Consider the following 22,355-nt stretch of genomic DNA (forward strand, 5'->3'; position numbering starts at 1 on the left):
CATGTATTTGTTCTATTCCTGACACACTCTAGTCTTGCCTACAGACTTCCCTTATTTCCTTTAAAGTCCAGTTAAAATCTTCTCTTTTACTAGCAGCCTTTCCCAACCCTCAGTTGCCTTAGGGCCTTCCCTCCATTAATCATTTTCTTTCTGTCCTAAATATAGACATTTTGCATATATATATATATATTTTTTGCATATTGTCTTCCCCATTTTAGAGTTCAAGTTCTTCGAAAGGATAAACTGTCTTTTGTCTCCTTTTGCATTCTCAGTGCTTAGCATAGTGCTTGGCACATAGTAGGTGCTTAGTAATTTTGTTTTGATTGATCACAGTTTTCACAACAAGGAGTAGAAGTATATTTGGAGTGGGAGGAAAGTAAGAAATGCAGAAAATGACCAGGGTAGAGTTGAGGATGCATGGTCCAATGCAAAATAAAGCGATGCATGACCTAGATCTCCATTTCTGGTGTTGTGGTTTGGAGGGTAGAACAGCAGCAGCTGTAGGATAAATGGGGCAGAAAATAGGATCAAATCAGTCTAATTCCTAGCCCATATCCCAACCTTTTAAATACTTGTTGACAGCTTTCATGCATAAAGTAAGTCTTCCCTTTTCCAGTCCAAACATCTCCAATTTCTTTAGTTGATTCCTGAATGTCTTGGATCTTCTCTCTAGCCTGGTCACCATCCTCTGGGCATACTCTAGTTTACCAATCTGCTTTGTAAAATGTGGTTCCTAGGGCTCCTAAAATATTCTACATGTGGACTGGTTAGGACAAAATTGAATACATACAACCTTGTTCAATCTGGATGCTTTCCTGTTAATGAGGTCAAAGATAGAATTGACTTTTCTTGGCTGCCTTGTCACTCTACTGACTCACTGAGGTTTCAGTACATTCAAACTCTATGTGTTTTTCCCCCCATGTGAATTGCTACCTAGCCAGGCTTTCCCAAACCTATACTTGTACAGATGACTTTTTGATCCCATGTGTAAAACTTTACATTGATCTCCATTTGATTTCATCTTTTTAAACTCATGTCTGATATTTAGCATCATTTTTTAAATTTTGATTTTGTTATCCAATATAAAATAAGCATTCCAAATTGTATGATGTGTTTTATATATTATTGCTAAAATGTTTAATACTAAGGACAGAGCCCCATGATACCCTGCCAGACACACCTTCTAGCTTGACAATGTTCCATTAATTGTCATTCTTTTTGTCTGGTTATTACACTAGTCAAAATTCCATTTATATGGACAGTTGTAATGAGTCTGATATATTCACAGATCTCATTAGTTTGCTAAGTTGATGTGACCTCTTCATATTGCTTCCTTCTGAGGGTTGGCATGTAATGGAACTAAATTCCCTAGAGGGACTGTGAAACACTTTATTATGCAAAGGAGTCACCAACTGAAGCAAGGGGAGGGAAAGAGAAATAGCTAAAACTGACAAGCCTTTTTGAATACCTACAAAGCCAATACAAAGATCTACCTGGTTAAGTCATCAGAACTAGTTATAAAATATCATGCATCTCCCAAAATCTCTTTCAATGACTTTAATTGTCATTACAAATCTCCTGGAAAGAAACTCAAGAGCATCATTTGCTAATCTAGTCTACAAATGTTCCAGATCCGCATCATTATATAATCAAACAAATTTTCTCTTCACTTTATCCACAAGCATATTATGTAAGATTTCATTAAAGACCTTGGTTAAAATCAATTAAACAATGAATATTGAGACGCTCATTTTTTTTTTTTAACTAATGCTCAAGCTCCCCAACAACTTGAAATCTTTCATCCATTTAAGAAACCAGAATACCTAATTGTGGTGTTCTTTTTTTATATAATATATGATGGTCCTCTGTGAGCAGGTTCCTTGGGGAGGTTTTTGGAGGCAGCCTTAGTTTCAATTCAGAGTAATAATCATTCCAAATGCAGTCAGGTATTAAAGTAGTTCTTTATTGTTTCTTCCAAAATAGCCCAATTAGCTTTCTTTGGTTCCGAGAGTTCTTGTTGCTAGCTTCAGCCTCTCTCTGAATCTTGGTTCTGCCCGACTGCAGATTAGCTTCTCAATCTCCCAGACTGACTCTCACTCTGTCAATCTTCTAAAGTGACTTCTGGCTCTATCTCAACTCCGACTCGTGGCTTCTTCTGAACTGACTGTCTGTTTGACTGACTGAAGCTCTTTTTATGCTCTCTCAAAGGTTGACTCCTCTGAGAGTGGGATTATGGGAGGTGTGAACTCACCAAGTTACAAAGTTAACTTTGTGTATCTCCAGTACTTGTGAACTCAAATGTGTGAGCTCTAATGTGTAAATCTTAAAGGTGAAAACCCAAGCACACAAGCATCAATTCCACTTAGTACCTTGTTTCAAGTTCTGGCCCATAACATCTCCTTGTAGGATCAGATCAATCATACTGAACCATGCTAAATTAGATAATTATTGCCTCTATCAATTCAAATGACTTAACACTTTGTAAGGATTCCAACATCTAATGTTATATTGTTTCTTTTCAATTAATTGGTCTTATTTGATTAATTGTTTTTAAAATATAAAAGTTTGTCTCTCTCTAATCAGAGTACAGGCCTATACTGAAGAGATCTGGTCCTGATTTGTTGCACTTCTGGGAAACATTGCTTGATAAATCGATATTCTTGGACGATTGAACCTTTGTTTTCCCAGTCATTTCATTTGTTACCTCCCATACTATGGAATTACTTTTATTGACCAATCTAGTAACTCTCAAAAATAGAAATAAATATCATTCACCTTTTCCTTGATAAACCCCATATTTGTTCATAGTTTTCACTTTATTTTTGAAATGCGTTAAAAACCATCCCTTTAATCATGCATTCTAGGAGTTTCCCAGGAATCAACAACAAAATTCCCCCGGTTTAAAAAAATCTTTTCTTCCAGTATAAAAAATGAGATGATATTTGTTCCTTTCTACTCTTCTGGTACCTCTCCCACTTTTCAGTTTCTAAATATCAATGACAATGGCTTAGCAATCATACTTAGAAGTTCATCCAGTTGTTTGATCTTAATGACTTAAAGTCATTGAAGACAACTAGAAACTCTTACATTTTTTTCTATTGTCTTAGGCTTCAATTCCTTGACATCTTTATACTTTGCTTTCCAGTATGATGCTTATTATTCTTCTTTATACAGAAAACAGGCAGAATTAGATTTGAACAGTTTTGGCTTCCTTTTGAATTTAGTTATTACCATCCTAAACCCCTTTAGCAGTGATATTATCTCTTCTTTAATCTTCTTTTTACCCCCAACATAGCTATTAAAAACCCTCAAAACCTCTTTTTGTTGTCTTTAACATTTTCTGGAAGAGTCAACTTGTTCTAGAGTTTGACATTTCTGATATAATTATTTTAGGATTATACCACATTTAAAAAAAAAAAGATTCATTTTCAGTTTCTTGCTCTTCGGTACTATCAAATATACACATTTTTGAGGAATTATTTTTGTTTTTAATCTGAGTTGGTTAGTGAGTTCCCTGGGCAACCCCATTAATCTATTTAGCCAGTTTCTATTTTTGTTTTTTTCAGCATTGTTTATATTTCTCTGTGCAGAATTTTACAATCACTTTCAGCTTTGTTTCTGAACTCCACCATCATTATTCTGGGATAGCAGAAATAATGCAGGATTTGGGTACCTAAAATATGACTTTAAATAAATTTGGGGGCTGCCAGTTTTTACCTGCATCCTTTAAGACAAGTCACATCAGCTCCTTAGATCTCAGTGTCTTTATCTGTAAAATGAAAGAATCCTACTACATGAGCTCGTAGGCTCCTTACAATTCCTAAAATTTTATTTTATTTATTTTATTTTTTTAAAATGCATAAAATATATATTTTATATTGTATAGTATTTATATGTATATTAATATACAGTATAGTACTGTATAATGTCAATGTGTTCTATCTTTTCATATCATAATAATTCAAATTTCCTCTCTAGTACAAAGACAGGGCCAAACATTTTTTAAGTGGATTTTCCAGGTTGTGGGGGCTTCATATCCCTAGCCCACACAATATAGAAAGAATAACTGTATCTTGTACCTGGGTTAATAATTTCCTAGATAACTCAACTTTATAATGCAAGTTAGAGGGAATGCCAAGGGAATAGTTTATATTGTTCCTTGACTGGGAATGACCTCATCAAAACTATCCCCCAAGAGAAACAGTGAGGACTTATTAAGAAGAGGTTGTCAGACTAATATCACCTACCCCTTTTTCATGTCTCCCTAACATACACCAGAGTTTACCTAATACTTATAAAATTACTTTGAAAATTCTTTCCAAAAATGGAAAGAAGAATTAGAGTTGATAATATAATTAAGTGGATTGAAAACTGTTCGGATGAAACTAAGATCAAATAAACTCTAGCATTGTTCAGAATCAACTCCTAAGATTTTAGACAAAAATGTATCTCTCCTCCTCCCCCTTCTCCTAAATTTAAACAATAATCTCTGATAATACTAGCTAGAGATGCTAAGATCTCAACTTTCATTCATTTACTTATTTTCTAATACATAAAAGTCTTTTTTCCCCTTTACACAGATTTGAGAAGATTGAAATTATATTCTTTCTCAGTGTTTACAAAATGTTTCATTTTCAACAAAATGTATTTGTTTCTTTCCTCCACAGATATTTGTCCTCAGATTCTTTGTTATCAGCTTTGACTGTAGGTCATTTTTCCAGTTTTACTGTATTTCCCTTACAGAATTATGTATAATCAGGTAACAGATATGTTCAACTAAAATAAATATGTTCGATTTTATCTTTAATCAAAAGAATACAATCTTTTAGCTAGAGGTTATCTAGATTAGTTCCTTACTATAGCAAGTTAATGTTGTAATTTTTTTGATTAATAGAAATCCAGACTTCCTTTGATAGAGAACTGATTATAGTTCAGGAGAAGTCACTACTTTTCAAGATAGCCTTTTCAACTTTTTTAAATAGCTCTCATTCTTATGGATTTCCTCCTAATATTAAATCAAAATCTCTTCACAATTTCTATTTATTTATCCTAGTCTCCTGGTGCCAAATAATTTAATTTCTCCTTCCATAAGGTTACCTTCTAAATATTTAAAGATCAATATGACACCTCAATTCCTTTTTCTTCTTAAACTGTCTTGAAGTTTCTTCACTAGATTATCTGACACAGTTTTAAGCTCCTTCATCATCATGATTATTCCTTCTGAGTATATTTTGATTTTTCGAGGCCTCTTCTAAAATACGTTGCCCAGAAGTGAATACAGTACTTCCAACATGATTGATTAATTATTAGCTTCCCAGGCATGCAACTAGTCATGATTTTTTTTTAATTGTTTAGTAATGCCAAGGTCCAGCTCTTTATTTTGTACATAAGGAAATTCAGGGAAGTTTTTTGTCAAATGTCTTGCTGGAAATATTCTATGTTTCTTCCATTTCCCTAAACTAACAGTCTAATATTCAAATCTTTACAGATGAGAAATATAATTAGAATGGCATTATTTGAATTTAATGGATTGATTCTTGCTCCTACTAATCACTATGCTCTTATGTGGGTACTTACAAAGCATTTTTATAGTAATTCATTCTGAAATTTAGTTATTGATTGACATCAGTCTTACTTATCTATAGCTTTTCAAATAAACGTTCTTCTCCTTTTTGCAATTTGGTACTTCAGTCTGTATGATAAGTTTCCTTTCAGGGAGGCTGAATGTCAGATCAACACTTCCTTCTGTCCTGTATTACCTGCCTCATTGTTTGGAATCTTGATTGAATGGATGTAGGAACAGAGTGGCCATTGCCCTTATTGTCACTGTTGCCTTTTCAAGAAAAAAATTTTTTCAATGAAACAAGTTGTTGATTTTTTCCTTCTCAAAGAGTCCCAACAATATCATGAGAGTGATGTCTTGACTTGCTCATGAACTGGATTTGAGTGAGGTAGATATACACAAAATTGTCAACTTCACTCTCTTCTTCAGTCATTGAAGTCCAGCAATGAGACACTTTGAAAAGAAAAAAAATAAATTGTCAGCAATACAAACCAAGAATGTATTAGATACTATGAGATTTTGATCAGTTACATGTTCAAGTTTCCCATTACTGTGGTAACATTCCTCAGTGCTAGTTTTCTGTTCTATATTACAAATATTTTTATTTGGTTTGTTCACTATTTTAACTTCCGTATTGTTTTCTTTTCTGACACATTCTTAAGAAATGTATGAAAAGAATATTACAAATGAAGTGTCATCTAATTTGAGTAAAAGTTTGAGAGCAATAGGTTTGGGAACAATGGGAAGGTTTATTCTTGATTTAAGAAAGGCAGTTTTCTCAAAATGAAATCTACTAAGTTGTCAAGTAGTGGAATTCTTCAATAGAAGTAGCAAGGTTTTATCAAATACTAGGCTGAGGAATGCAGATGCTTCTCATCACGAGTCTACAGTTAGGTGGAGGACTGAATAGAATCAGTTCAAATCCAACCTCAGACACATCTTACTTGTGTGACCCAGGCAAATAAAAGATTTAATCTTTGTCTCCTTCATTATAAGATGGGGATAATCACAGCATCTACCTAGAAAGGTTGTTATGTGTATCAAATGAGAGAATATATTTGTAAAATATTATGTCAGCTGTGTCTGGCATATAGTAGGTGCTACATATAAATGCTTTTTCCATTCCCTCTCTCACCCAAATACTCATTTGACTAAAAGAAAAAAAAAAGTAAAGACATTGAATCAGAATCATATTTTATAAAGGGGTGAAGGGCTTAGAAATATGTGGTTCCCAAAGACAAAGGTGCTAAGATTACAAACAAGAATAATATACCCAGAAAAACTGAGCGTAATCTTATTGTATATGTGGGGGTGAGATGGGGGATGAATGTATATTTAATGAAATAGAGGACTTTGGGGCATTCTTGATGAAAAGACTAGATCTGAATAGAAAATTTGAAATCAAATAATATAGAATCATACTCAAATAACTTTGCTAATCAAAATTGTTTATGGAAATGAAAAGTCCTTTTAAATTCATGCCACTTAATAGATAAATGGATATTATTAATAATAATCATTCTAAAAATCAGAAATAATAATGTTGAAACCTATTAGCTCAATTCTATTTAATAATTATTTTAAGATAGCCACAACATGCAAAGGATTATATTTGAAATATAGACAGCAATAGATTAGCCTCTGTCATGAAGGAGCTTTCATTGATTATAAAATCCTAGCATTTGAAAGAATATTAGTGGATATCTAGATCAACTTCATATCAATTAACAGGAATCTTTTCTGTGGTATCTTTGATGTTTTATAAATGGTCAGCTTTGAAGTCAGGAGGACATGGGTTCAAATGATCCCATTCAGATCAGCTAAACTATCTGAACTTGAGTGCAAGCTTATTTCATACTGATTTTTCATGTTTGCCAGAATTCTAAATATTTTTTTTCATTTTTTATAGAACAATGATACAACAGAACTTAGTGATTCATTGAAAAATATGAAATAGGTATTTCTGATGTTTAGGTCTGTAAAGGAAGCTATATTTTATATCAACAGTGAGATCAGAAGAATAAATATAAATCAAAGATTTTTAATTATTATGAATAGCATTTTGCATTTATATCTGGAAATAGCAACTACTATTACATTTTTTTTAATTCCTAAAATCATTTTCCTTGAAAGGGGAGAAAAAGAATATTCTCAAAGACTGAAAGATCACTGTAAGTAACTAAGGATACTTAATTCTTGAGGTTAATACAAAATAAAGCATATACTGTAGTTGGAATTACTTAATCTAATATAAAATTCTGTGAGGTTATATGGGACCTATGAGTTATTACTGCAGTAGATCCTACAAAAATTATTTTCTGAACACGAAAAATCATACATATGTCTTTGGGGTATTTTTCCCCCAGAAAACTAAACCTCAGTTTAGCATTTAAAGCCACTATAATCTGGCACCTAAAACCTTTTTAATCTTATTTCATATTATTCCCCTTAATGCATTCTTCAGACTAGTCAAACTGGATGTTTAGATAGACATGGCATCTTACTTCCCAACTCTCTAACTTTGTCTTTCCTCATTGTTTTACTTCTCTCCATCTCTTTAAAACTCTTAATTTCTTTTCTTATGCAGTCACCTATAAATGACTTTTCTTGATCTCTATATTCCTTCACACTCTCTCTCTATTATTTTGTATATATTGTGAAACATAAGCTTCTTGGGGGCAGGAACTGTTTTGGTTTTGTCTTTTTATTTCTACTTCCAAGAATAGGATCTTGCACATAGTAGGCACTTAATAAGTATTTGTTGAATTTACTTGAATTCTTCTAGCACATTGTAATATCTGCAAGACTTTTAAAAAGTCTTACATGTAAAATACTATATTTTAGATTATTTCTGATTCTATCCTGCAGATTGATACAGGAAGTGGAGAAATGAAATAAAATGAAATTCTTGTCTTTAAGATATTTATAGTCTAATAAGTAAGATAAAACATAGACACACACAGGCAGGCTATGAGGTTGTTGTCCTTGTTCATCCTCATAACTCTCCTAATCACCCACTTCCACATATTCTCAATGTCCATAACCCCTTTAATTCTACTAGTCTTCTCTGCTTGTGAGGCAGGAGTAGGCCTCACATTATACTAGTCAAAATCTCAGCAACCCTAATAAAAATCAAAGAATTTACACATGGTTATGAGAAATTTAATGAGAAAATTATCATGTTAAACTGTGGGAATCAGGGAAGGGTTAATGGAAGAGGTAGTCTTTGATTTAAGTCTCTGTGTGTGTGTGTGTGTGTGTGTGTGTGTGTTTCTCTTTCTAGATTTCCCTCTGTCTCTCTGTTTATCTCTGTCTTTCTTTGTCTTTCCCTCTTTGCCTCTGTCTCTTTCTCTCTGTATCTCTCCCATTGTGTCTCTCCCTTCTGTTTCTCTCTGCCTTTCTCTTTCTCTTTCTTTCTGTCTGTCTTTCTCTATCTCTGTGTGTGTACATCTCACATACATACACACAAAGACAAAAAGAAAGTTGGTTCAGGGGTTTCAGTAATATCTCATACCAATGAGATATATACCATGTACATCTTCAAGATCTCCTTCAGAAATCATAAAGGGACAGATCATTTGTTAATGAATTCTATATGTGCATACATGGGTCAGACTGAATTTGGCTTCAACAAGTTTTTTCCACCCCTTCTACCTACAGAAAAGTTTCAAACTTCATGAATTATAAGTAAATAAAGCAATTTCTGGATGTATAACATGACCCATGTTGATGTCTCTCAGAAAGATTGGGTTTTCTTTGTTTAGTATTTCTTAGCCATGAGAACTATGTTTGGATTTTCCAGTTGAGAGAAGAGGGAACCTGTGTTTTATAATGAAAAGTGACCAGAATGGAAATGTAGGAAATCAGGGGTCTCCTAGTTTCATCTTTGAGAGAAGTTGGCTGTTTCACCCTCAGAAATATAAAATATTCTCACTCTGCCTCAGTTTCCTTCTATGTAATAAGAAGGGGGTGATATAGAGGAACTGGGCTCAAATTCCAGCTTTAGTATGACTAGCTATGTAAACTTGGATCAGTTGTCTTGTAAACAATCTGGATTTTCTTTTCTTCATATGCAGAAAGAGGAGGGTAGCATTAAATGATCTTTAAAGTCTTCTAGCAGAAAATCTCTGGTGCTAGCAAGCTGAGACACTACTATTTGAGCACAGTGTCCATTGTTAATACTCACTAATATTCATTTTCTTCCTTCAAGAATGAGGGGGACTTAAGTTTGAATCTGAGCTCAGCTATGTAGCCTTTCTGCCTAGAAGCTTCCTTGTATATGTAATAAACAACAATAATAAAAATATATGATAACATAGATCAAACCTCATCTCTGTCAGTTACTATCTAAGGTCACAGTGACCTTGGAAACATCACTTGTTTCCTGATCCTCTGCTTCTTTATCTGTAAAGGGAGAATGTTGGACTTCTCATGTTCGTTTCAGCTCTGAATCCATGATTTTATCACCCTATTACACTACGGAGTGTTCTTTAATATTGCTAGTGGATTTGGAAGGAGCAATGACTTGGGAATCAAAGAACCTCAATTTCATTCCCAGCTCTGCTTTATATCAACTATGTGACCTTAGGCAAGTAGCATAGCTCTTCTGGGTCCTTTTCCTCATCTGGAATAGGGAGGTAGGTGAAATGAATTCTAAGATCTCTTACAGTTCTAAATCTGACCATTCTTCCAATTCTAAATTTTTTTTATGACTTTATGGGTGTCAAGTACAGAGTAGATGTTTCCTAAGATGTCATGTCAATCCCCAAAAGGACCATGACCTTGTTCTACATGGTCAACATTGACAGTTTTGGAGGTTCCTGGAGTGAAGGAGGGTCAATTCCAATGGAAAGTCACACTATATCACTAATCCCTCCCCACTCTAACCCCCATAAATGTTCTTCAACACATTTATAGCAATTATTATAGCAGAATTATAGCAATAAAACATTTGTGACAGTAAGCAGTGATAGCCTGAAAGAAATAGAAAACTAGCATACTGGGTCATGCTTTCAATTTTTATTAACTTTCTTATTGGACTGCCTAATTGTCAAGATAGTTAAGTACTACAAATGGCACTTCACTTAATCGAGAGGTCATTTTTTCTGGCAACTTCAACTTTCCACAACATAGCCAAGAACTTCAAATAGCAAGGGGGAAAAAAGACCTTTGGTTAGGGGAAAAAAAAAACAAAAAACAAAAAACAAAAAACAAAAACAAAAAAAAACCAAAACTAAAACTAGCTCATTTTCTTCATAGGAAAATCTTTGAGGTTCTTATTTAGATCTTATTTGCTTTTTACATGTAATTCCTCTGAAGCTTGATTGTCTGATTTTCTAGACCACAACATATTACAAGGAAGTAGGCAATTCTAGAAAATGAGAGGAATAAACACCTATTAAGCAAACTCATTAGTGGAATGCATGCACATAATACGGTGTTTAGCACACAGAGTAAGTCCTGAATAGATACCAGTGAATTATTAATGTCCTTGTTTTCCCATTTAGTCAATGTCCACTTTCACTCCAAAAAAATTATTCTTTAGCCATTGGTTTTGTCTGAGTATGTTTGATTATATGATCAGCCCCTCTTTTTTCATTGTACTTTTCCATAATCTCTTCTGTTCCAGGGTTCCTACAAAAATGAATCAGTTAGAGTTGGTTTCTAATATCACCATCTGGAGAAATATTCCAAGGGGACTCCAGGATGGAGTCCAAAAACAAGAGTGCTAAACTTCATGCAGAACTCTGTCACTAATATACATTAGATATCAGTAAATTGTTCTCTGTCTTATTTTCCTTGTGCTTTATAAAGAGATTCACAATTGACAACTATATCATGATAAAATTAATAAGGGAATATCAGAGAATCTCTGTGTTAAACTTTGGTGACTTATTTAACAAAATCTTAAGAGAACAGTTTCCTTTACCTTAGAAATTGTCAGGTCTTTTTAACCAATGAAATACTAATCATGCGACACTGGGCAAGTTATTTAACCTTTCTGGACCTCAATTTCCTTATTTGTAAAGTGAAGGGTTTAACATTTACAAGTTAACTTTCATTTGTAAAGCTATGCTTCTATGATCTTTTAAAAAGTCACAACAATCTCAATTCCATTTTTATCCTAACCTGAGAGTTGAATTAGAATCAAAAATAATTTCCTGACAAGGTCTAAGGCATTATTTTCCTTACACAAACTATTAGCTGCTTGAGTGAGGGGAGCTCCTTTGGGTATATTTTTTTTAGCATCTCCCCCCTCATATATATAGAAAATGTTTCACAAATTTTTTTTAAAGAATTAATAAATACCTTCTCCCAGAGTTGAACTTAAGATAAGATTTCCAAACTTTGAAAAACTCATCTCTCTGTAGAAAGTAACATACAATTTTTTTTTAAAAGATGTTGGCAACATGGGACTGTGTTCTGCTCAACTATGTATACATTCAACAAGTTTTATTTAGCTTTGTTTTTTCAAAAATGATGATAAAAGCAGGGAAGAAAAAAAAAAGAAGGAAGAAAGTAACAAGAAGAAAAAAAAGGGAAGAAAATAAGAAGGAAAGAAAAAAACAGGGAAAGAAGAAAAAAAATGTCACTGAGTAGTCTTTTAAATGATAGAGAAAAAGAAGAGGAATCAAGTCAGAAGGATGGTCAGACAAGCAAGAAAATTCTGAAACTACAGGTTAATCTTATAGCCAAATCCCAATTAATGCAAATAATGAATCCCATAAAGTGATAATATCAGTTTGAATTCATTATGAATGGGATGTTACCATTTATTATTATTATTATTATTTTCCCAGGTACATGTAAAATTTTTGTAATACAAATATTTTTTTATTTATTTTTAAAATATATTTCCATATGGATCCTATTGGGAGAGAAAAAACAGAACAAAAGGGGAAAAATAGAAAGAAGGAGGAAGAACGTAAAAATAGTATGTTTAATCCACATTTGGTCTCCATAGGTCTTTTTCTGGCTACAGATGGTGTTTTCCATCCAAAGTTTATTGGGATGGCCTTGGATCACTGAATATCTGAGAAGGATCAAGTCCATCATAGTTGATCATCACACAATCCTGCTGTTGCTATGTACAATGTTTTCCTGGCTCTGCTTGCTTTATTCAGTATCAGTTCATGTAAATCTTTCCAGGCCTTTCTAAAATCACCCTCTTCAACATTTTTATAGGACAATAATATTCCATTACTTTCATATGCCATAACTTATTCAGTCATTCCCCAATTGATGGGCATCCACTGATTTTCCAATTCTTTGCCACCACAAACTACACATTGCTACACATATATTTGCACATGTGGGTCCTTTTCCCTCTTTTATGATTTCTTTGGTATACAGACTCAGTAGTGGCACATTTATAATCTCTTACATAGGAATAAATTCAAATATTCTTCCTGGATCATCACTTTGTCATCATAAGGGATTAGAATGCTAAAGTAAACTATCAAAAATAATTGGAATAATGAGCAAATTTGCCATGAAGTATAAAATGAAGTAGAGCAGAGAGTCAAAAAGTTTTGTTAAAGTAACTTGCTGATTATACCAAAACTTCTTTTTCAACAACCGAAAAGATGATATTACACATGGATATCACCAATGGATCAATATTGAAATCAAATTAAGGGACTTGAAGAACTCAATGAAAGTATAAATTATGCCATGCAGATTATCTCAGATGTACCTGTCATAGCAGAAAGCTCGAATAAAGAATGATTCACTGAAGAAGGAAATGCAAACCATTCCATTATCTTTGCCATTAAAATCTCATGGACACTATCAAAGGATGATAGATATGACACTGGAAGATGAACCCCTCAAATTGGAGGGGTTGCATGTCCAACATGCAATTAGGGAAGAGCAGAGGGCAAATACAAGAGCTTCAGTACTAATAAAGTGCCCAGGCCAAAACTAAAAGGAAGATCAGATTTTCCTGTGTTTAGTGACAAAAGGAAAGTCCAATGATATAAAATTCAATATTAGAAGGAAACCTAGAATCTAAAATCTGTGAGCTAAGGTAAAGTGGATGTGGGTAAATGAGAGGTAGAAAGATTAAACATTGATATTTGGGTAATACTGAACATAAAGGAATAGCAATGAGGTGAATTTAATTTTGGTGATTACTATATATATTACTACTATAGCCAAGAAGAGTAATTCTCATAGTCTGTGGTGTTCTTCTTTTCTCTAAAATACATGATGGTTCTCTGGGAGCAGGTTTCTTGGGGAAGTTTTCTGGAGGCAGCCTTTGTTTCAGTTCAGAGTAATAATCACCTCAAATACAGCCAGCTGATAAAATCCAAATGTTTATTTCTTATCTCTTTCCAAGCCCAGTTAGCTTTCTTAGGGGCCTCTCTCTCTCCTTGGTTCTAAGAGCTCTTGCAGCTTTGTCCTTTGCTTCTGCCTCTTTCTTCAGTTTCTAGCCAGCACAAAGATGGAAGATGGAATGAATCTGTCTTGCCTCCGAGAAAGGGCTTCTGGCTCTCCCAGAGTGCTTCTGTGTCTGTCCCAGAGTACCTCTGTGTCTGATCCAGAGTGCTCTCTGGCCCTAATAGCTTCTTGCTTATATGAGCTCTCTAAAGGTGTGAACATAAGCATTGTTTCTATCAGTTCCACTTAGTACCTTGTTTCAAGTTCTGGCCCATAACATCTCCTTGTAAGATCAGATCAATCATACTGAACCATGTTAAATTAGATAATTATTGTCTCTATCAATTCTAATGACTTAACAGCTTGTAAGGATTCTAACAATAGTCAATAAAAGGGTAAGAACACTAGTGCTGGGCTACAATCTCAAAACTGACAGAAAGACATCTGTTCAAACCCCAGACAACATCGTCATAATAAAAGTATATGTTTCAACCACTAATGCTGAAGAAGCCAAAGTTGATCAGTTCTGTGAAGATTTATAACATCTTCTAGAAATAACACCAAAAAGAAATTACAGTCATTATATGGGATTAGAATGCTAAAAGAGGTAACCAAAAATAATTGGAATAATAAGCAAGTTTGACCATGAAATATAAAACGAAGCAGGGCAGAGAGTAAAAGAGTTTTGTCAAGGTAACTTGCTGGTTATAGCAAACACTTTTTCAACAACCCAAAAGATGATGTTACATGTGGATATCATTAATGGATCAATATTGAAATCAGATTAATTATATATTTTGCAGATAGGGATGGAGAAGTTCTATATAGTTGGTCAAACAAGACCTGGAGCTGACTATGGCTCAGATCATGAGCTTCTTATTGCAAAATTCAGATTTAAATTTAAGAAAGTAGGGAAAAACATCAGATCATATTGGTATATCCTAAACATCATCCCTTATGAAAATGAAGTGAAAGTGATGAACAGATTTAAGGGATTAGATCTAATATGTAGAATGCCTGAGGAACTATGGGTAGGAGTTCACAACATTATATAGAAGAGAGCAACAAAAAACATTCCAAAGAAAAAGAGCAAGAAAGCAAAATGGCTGTCTGATGAGGTTTTAGAAATGGCTGAGAAAAGAAAGACAACAAAAAGTAATGGAGAAAGGGAAGGCTATACCCATAGCTTTCTGAATTCTGAGTGCAGAATTTAAAAAAAATAGTAAGGGGAGATAAGAAGGTTTTCTTAAATGAGTAGTACAAAGAAAAAAAAATAGAATAGGAAAGGCAAGATACCTCTTCAAGAAAATTAGAGATATCAAGGAACTTTTTATGTTAAAATGGTTAGTATAAAAGACAAAAATGGTAAGGACGTAACAGAAATAGAAGAGACTTTTTAAAAGTTGGCAAGAATATAGAAGACAACCACACAAGAAAAATCTTAACATCACCAATAACTATGATGATGTAGTCATTGATCTAGACCTAGATATTTTAGAAAATGAAATCAAGTATGCCTTAGGAAACATAGCTAACAATAGCAAAGGCTATGGAATCCCAGCTAAGCTACTTAAAATCCTAAAAAAAAAAAAAAAAAAAAAAAAAAAAAAAATGATGTCATTAAAGTGCTATACTTGATATGCTAGCAAATTTGGAAAACTTAGCAGTGGTCATTGGAATAAAAAAGATCAGTTTATGTCCCAATCCTATAAAGGGCAATACCAAAAGATGTTCAAATTACTGAACAATTGCATTCATTTCACATGCTAGCAAGGTTCTACTTCAATGAAGTGGAAAAAGGAAAATGGAATATAATTTAGTACTCAAAGTTGTAAAAAAAAAAAAAAACAAAGATTAAAAGTTGTTTTTACATGTAATTTAAAAACAATATTTTAAAAAAATGAGATGTGCAAATTAGATTTTAGCAATACACGAAACAAGAATTACAAGAAGAGGAAAATGGTTTTTGAAGAAGCAGAGAAACTGGAGACTAAATCATCGAAGTTCACTGGTATATGGAGAAAGGAAGGGAATTCCAGGGAAAAACCACACATCTACTTCTACTTCATTGTCTACATTAATGACTTTGACTATGTGGCTCATAACAAAATGTGACAAGTCTGCAAAAATATAGAAATCAGATCATCATACTTTTCTTTTGAGGAACCTGTATGTGATTTAGATACAGGAAACTGATTGTATTAAGATTGGAAAAGGGGTATAAAAGGTTGTATATTGTCAGATTATTTATTTAACTTATATAAAGAGTCCATTATGTAAAATGTCAGGCTTGATGAATCAAAAGCCAGAATTAAGGTTGATGGGAGAAATATCAACAAATTCAGATATGTAAATTATACCACTCTAATGGAAGACAGTGAAGAGGAATTAAGAAGTCTTTGCATGAGGATGAAAGAAGAAAATGTAAAAGCTTACTTGAAGCTTAATATCAAAAAAAAAAAAAAAGACTAATATCTTGGCAGCTGGTCCCATCATTATTTGTAAACTAAAGGAGAAGAAATGAAATTAAGTGTCAAATTTTATATTCTTGGACTCAAAGATCATTGCCGTTAGAGGCTGCAGTAATGAAGTTAAAAGACGTTTGTTTGCTCCTTGGAAGGGAAGCCATGACAAATCTGGACAGCATTCTGGACAACAGAGACATTACCTTGCTGACAAAGATCTCTATAATCAAAGTTATAGTTTTTCCAGGAGCAATATATATTCAAGTTGGATTATAAGGATTATAAGGAAAGGTGAGTATTACAGAATCTAGGGTTAATTAGAATTGTGATGCTGTAGAAGACTTTTGAAAGTCTTGTATGGCAAAGACACAAAATCAGTCAATACTTATTCAGATTATTCACTGGAAACTCAAATACTGAAGCTGAACTTTAACTATTTTGGGCATAGAATGAAAAGATGAGATTCACTGGAAAAGACCTTGATGTTGGAAAAGATTGAAGGCAAAAGGAAAAGGGGATGGCAGAGGATGAGATGAATAGATAGTATCATGGAAGTGGTGAGCTTGAATGTGGATAGACTTTGGGTGATAAAGAAGGATAGAAGGACCCTGTGTGCTATGGTCAATGGAATCAATCACAAAGAGTCAGACACGATTGAATGATGGAACAACAACAAATTTAAATTGTATGAATTTGACTACATGCAACTATTTCCCAGGATTCTTTTTTTTCACTAACAGGGACTTAGCTGTACTTAAAAAAAAAAGGAGAAAGTAAGAGAAACCTGCAGTTTCTTGGATAGTTCTTTTTTTTCTCTTCAATTTTGATATGAAAATGCCCAATTTAGTTGGTGTTTGTTAAGTTCGGAATAAAACCAAAAATTGACCAAAAAAGGATTCTCCCCTCTTTCTTGGTTATATGTCTATAAGTCTCTAATCATCAAAGGGTTGATTTCGGGCACTAGCAATTTGCCACTCCTTCAGAAATGAGAAGTGCCCATAGCTGAGAGAAAAATGAAGGGCACATGGGGGAAAACAACAAGCCCAGTAACAAACCCAAAACATTTTGAAACCTCAGAGATTCTTTTCAAGTTTGTGGTGCAGTCTTTAGATCAGTTCTGTAGGGACCACCACAAAGAATGACCAGAAAGCTAAAATACTTGGCTTGCCTGTTTACTAAGTGGGTCTGGACTTAGTGGGCAGACAGAGGGTTTTCTTTCTCTCAAACTATTCTGAATTAGGTGAAACATTCCTTTATCTTAACATCTTACCACTGGCCCCAGTTGGCTTGGTTGATTTTATATGGAACCTTTGGATCATAGAGCAACTGAGAATTTGAGGTTAGTTTTACTTTTCACTTCCTTTTTATTTTAAAGAGTTATGGATTACTGAATTTTACTGTTATCCCCTACAGTCCTGAGGGCTGTCACCTGGTCTCAAAGAAATCTGGGATTTTCTAAAAAGGTCTTGTTTTTCTCCTATGATTGATAGAGAAATGGTATGGATTTGCATCATTGAATCATTTGCTTTAAAGGACACTTTGGACATATTGTTCCTTCAGGAGTTTTTAAGATTCAGATCTAAGGCTTTTTAAGACTGGTGTTGATGGTAGACATTTTCTCGTGTTATTAATTGTGATCTGTAATTTAAGGAGATGACTGGATATAGCAAAGGCCCAGGATCACTGGAAGGATAGGAGATGTTAATTTGTCTCTCCAATTCTAAATTAACTTGAGATCAATACTTGAAATCTCTTAGGCCTTGGCAATTAGGATACTTCATAGGCTGAATCATACTAAATAAAGTCACAACTGGGGAAAACAAAAAGAAAATATTTAAGGTGAACCTCCAAGTATGTAGACAGGAAGAGAAATTTTTAGCTAATAATGACCATGATGACATAAGGTGTAGTAGTAAGAACCCTCAAGCACAAGGACAAAAAGGGGAAATTCTTAGACAGCATAAATGTACCAATATAAGAAAATTACTCCTATTTTCAATTCAGTAAGTATTTATTAAGCATGAAATGAAAGGTGTTGTGCTAAGCCTTTGGGAGTTGGGAGGAAAAAGCAGAGATTGACCATAAGGCACTTTACAGGCTCCTAGGAGGAGTTTGCCCAGAAAAGAAACTAGAAGATAATTTAAGAGGGGGAGAGTGGACTAACAACCAGGAAGGTGAGGAAAACATTTTACATGAAGTAACACCTGTATTGAGCCTTGAATAAGGATTTCAACAGGTAATGGAGAACAATTGTATAAAGACAAGGGGATGGAAGAAAAAAAAGAAAAAAAATATTAACAATAATTCTAAAGAAGGTATTATGGTAGAGAGTTGGCTCCATATTAAGGAACTTCCACTTTTGACACATAGTGGTTTTTGTGATCTTGGGACAGTCCTTAGCATTTCAGTGTTTAAGGCAATTCTATAAGACTATAAGTTTTAGAGGAGGTATCCATGTATATTAGTTGAAAAACTTTTCTATATCAGAAATTTATTGCATCCATTGGTACCTCTATCTCAGATAATTTTAAAGAAATGAGCCATATAGCTACTTCTAAGAGGATGAGTAATCAAAAATAATTAAGCATTCTAGACCCAATGGGTCAAGCCCATAGACACCTCAGAAGACAGGAGCAGTTAAGGAGCATTCTCTAGCCATTAAGTAAAACAAGAGATGCATGACAGAGAAATCCCTGAATTCCCAGACTTTCAGAATACTTATAGTTAGCATTTATGTAGCAATCTAAGTTTTATAAAACTCATTATATGCTTCATCCTCAGAATATTATTACTATTTTCATTTTCAAAGCTGAGGAAACTGAGCCCAAGAGAAGTTAAATGATTTTACTTTTACATTAAACTTTTAGAATGCAAACATACTTCTTTGTATTAGGGATAAGTAGAACTTTAGTAGACTTCCAGACCCTTTGGTACTGATGAAGGGTATAAATGTGCTATGTGGGGGACACCATAATCTTGAATGAATTAATCTGAGTTTTTAATCTTCTATATTAAAATAGCATTATATAGTCATGATAGGATATCCACTATATGAGAATGTAAAGGGCCTGGATTTAGAGGTAGAGCTTAAATCTTGGTTGTGGTACTATCTGTGTCAGCTTCAAAAGTCTTCTGGTTTTTTTAAAAAAGATCAAAATTTAAGAATAACTTAAAGGACCAAGATGAAATTATATACTTCTTTTTTGGCTGAAGCAATTGAGGTTAAATGACTTGCCCAGGGTCACACAGCCAAGAAATCTTAAATATCTGATATCAGATTTGAACTCAGGTCCTCCTGATTTCAGGGCTATCCACTACATCAACTAGTTGCCCCTGAAATTATATACTTAAGGTCAATACTGTTGGAATCTCTTAGGTCCTGGCAAATAGGTTACATCATGCGGTGAATCATACTAAATAAAGTCAAAGGGGAAAACAAAAGGAAAATATTTAATATGAACCTCCAAGTATATGGACAGGAGGAGAAATTTTTAGCTAATAATGCCTTTATTAAGGCAAATAAAATAGAAATAACATGATGAATTTTTTTTTATTTCAAACTCAAGTTATAATATCTGTTATTTTTGTATCTGAAATATATTTTCACAGGAGAAATTATAGTCAAATTATTTTATCTACTGATACTCAATGTATGCTATATATTTAAAAACATTATTCTTAAAAAGAGTCCCTGACATAAAAAAAGATTAAAAACACCTTACTTTAGTGGATCATTTAGATGAAACATGAATCTTTCCCTGTGTATGAGTAGTATATTGCTTGATGGACAAAGCTTGTACTTTCCTAACGTAGTAGTTTTTCTTCATTAGAATGAGAGTACAAAACATGGCTCACTGTTTTGCTAAAGATTTCCATCTGGAATGCTTTTAACTTGCACATGCAACTAGGCATTTGGCATACCATGTCCTGATCAACCAGTGTTTCTCTTTGCTAGTTGTATTTCTGGGAGGTACAGTTGTTTTCCCTCACCAGATCAGTTAAAATCATGTTCCCTCATGTTTTTCATTAAGATATAGCCTGAAAATCTTAGCACTGATTCTTCTCATAAACTGAGAAACAAGATATCTTAACAGCCCCAGCAAAAGGCCTTTGTAGTAATTTGGGTTTCAAAGATCTTAAAGGTAGACATGAAAAGTTGGTCTTGTGCTCAAGCTGAAAAGAAGAGGTATTCACATCATGAAAACAACCACTAGACCAGCTGGTTTCCTGATGGGTGGTGTTAGTAAAGAGACCAGGAAGAGGGTAATGAGAAGATTAATTTTTCCTGTCCTTCCTTGCAGTCATTCCATTCCATCAGATTTAAGGCTCCCTGAATGGAAGCCACCACATGCTTACTTGGTCTTTGTATTTGTACCCTGACTCAGATGAGACCTGTTCTGCCAAACCCAAGCTTTCATTTAGCAGGTCTGTCTCTCTCTCTCTCTCTCTTTCTCTCTCTCTCTCTCTCTCTCTCTCTCTTTACGAAATGGAAAAGGTTAAGAAAGTTCCTTTGGGGACTTTGAAGTTTTTTTCTGTTCCAGTGCACCCAGGGTTGAGGTCTTTGGAAAGATTTTTTGGTTACCTTGTGAGATATTTCAAATTTTGTTCTTAAATGACCCCAAACTAGCCTGTTCCAGAAGATTCAGTGTTAAAGAATTGGTTGATAAATGCAAGGCTTCTTAAACTTTTTTGACACAACCTCTTTTTATTTGAGAAATTTTTGCATGACCCTGAGTTTATAGGTATGTAAAATAACTATACAAATCAAATATTTATTGATAATAAACCATAATTTTCTGACCCCCACATTCAGTTATCCCCATATGGGGTGGTGACTCACAGTTTAAGAAGCTAGGATTTAGTGGATAGATAGATGGACTTTTTACCATAAAGAGTTCAAAACCTAACTTGTAAACTACATGTGACTTTCAGCAAATTACTTACCCTTATTCAATCTCAATTTTCTCAAATGTAAAATGATAAAATTGGACTCAATGGGGGTATAAGACCCCTTTTAGATACACTTAGATGATTCTAAGACTCTTTGCTACAATCTGTACACTATGGGTCCAGGTATTTTCTTCTTTCCCTTCCCTCCCCTTCCCTTTTCTCCCTTTACCCCTCTCCTTCCCTGTCTTTCCCTCTCCTCCCCTCCACTTTCTCTCCTTTCCTTCCCTCCCTTAGATAGTTTTGTGATGACAAAAAGATAAAGGATAAAGGGAAGGATAGAAATGAAATAAAGAGGACAGTCATCATTTTCCTCAGCAGGGATGAGGTTGAGGTGAGAGATTTTTGCCATGATGCCTTCCTTTCATTTATCAGGTTGTATTGATTAAATCAACCATACAAATTATACAAATGACTGCTTTGGTGACAGAAACCACAAATTGGTTAAAGAGATCAAATAGCTTTTAGGATATGGGAGCTCATCACATTAATTTCCCTCTTATTGGGTGTTACATCCTGCTCTGATTTGGGGGGGGGGTCAGATTTTTTGGAGGGTTAATCACTTTTGTTTCATGGATGTATGGTGATTCCATTGATAATCATCTCAATACTGATGAATTACATGATATATATGCACCAAAGAAGTTGGAAATTTGTCTTCAACAGCAATTGAGATCAGTTCCAATGTATTTAAGGGGAAATAGATGAAAAGTAGGAAAGTTGGGGAGTATAAAACTTTGTTACTCATTTGCTTTGAGAGCAATTTCTATTAAAAAGAAGACTGCAGGGGCAGCTAGGTGCATCCTGACTGATTTGAGACACAATACTTTCTGGCTATGTCACTTAACCCCAATTGCCTCAGGGGAAAAAAGGCTGCATTTAAATATGTAGGGTACAGAGCCCAAGACATATTTATAGATACAGAATTGGAAGAAAACTTAGAGGTTAACTAGTTCAACTCACCTTCAGCTTAAAAATGGGGAAACTAAGGAGTAACT

The 22,355-nt window shown here is 34.0% G+C and overlaps 1 protein-coding gene across 1 annotated transcript in view; it reads left to right on the forward strand.

Annotated features, from left to right (window-relative positions):
• The window catches only part of PAPPA2 (pappalysin 2), a 363,317-nt gene that overhangs the window by 163,574 nt on the left and 177,388 nt on the right, over nucleotides 1–22,355 (forward strand). The gene's annotated exons all lie outside the window — the stretch shown is intronic.

The sequence above is a fragment of the Sarcophilus harrisii genome, chromosome 4 (assembly GCF_902635505.1).
Source record: "Sarcophilus harrisii chromosome 4, mSarHar1.11, whole genome shotgun sequence".
NCBI lineage: Eukaryota > Metazoa > Chordata > Mammalia > Dasyuromorphia > Dasyuridae > Sarcophilus > Sarcophilus harrisii.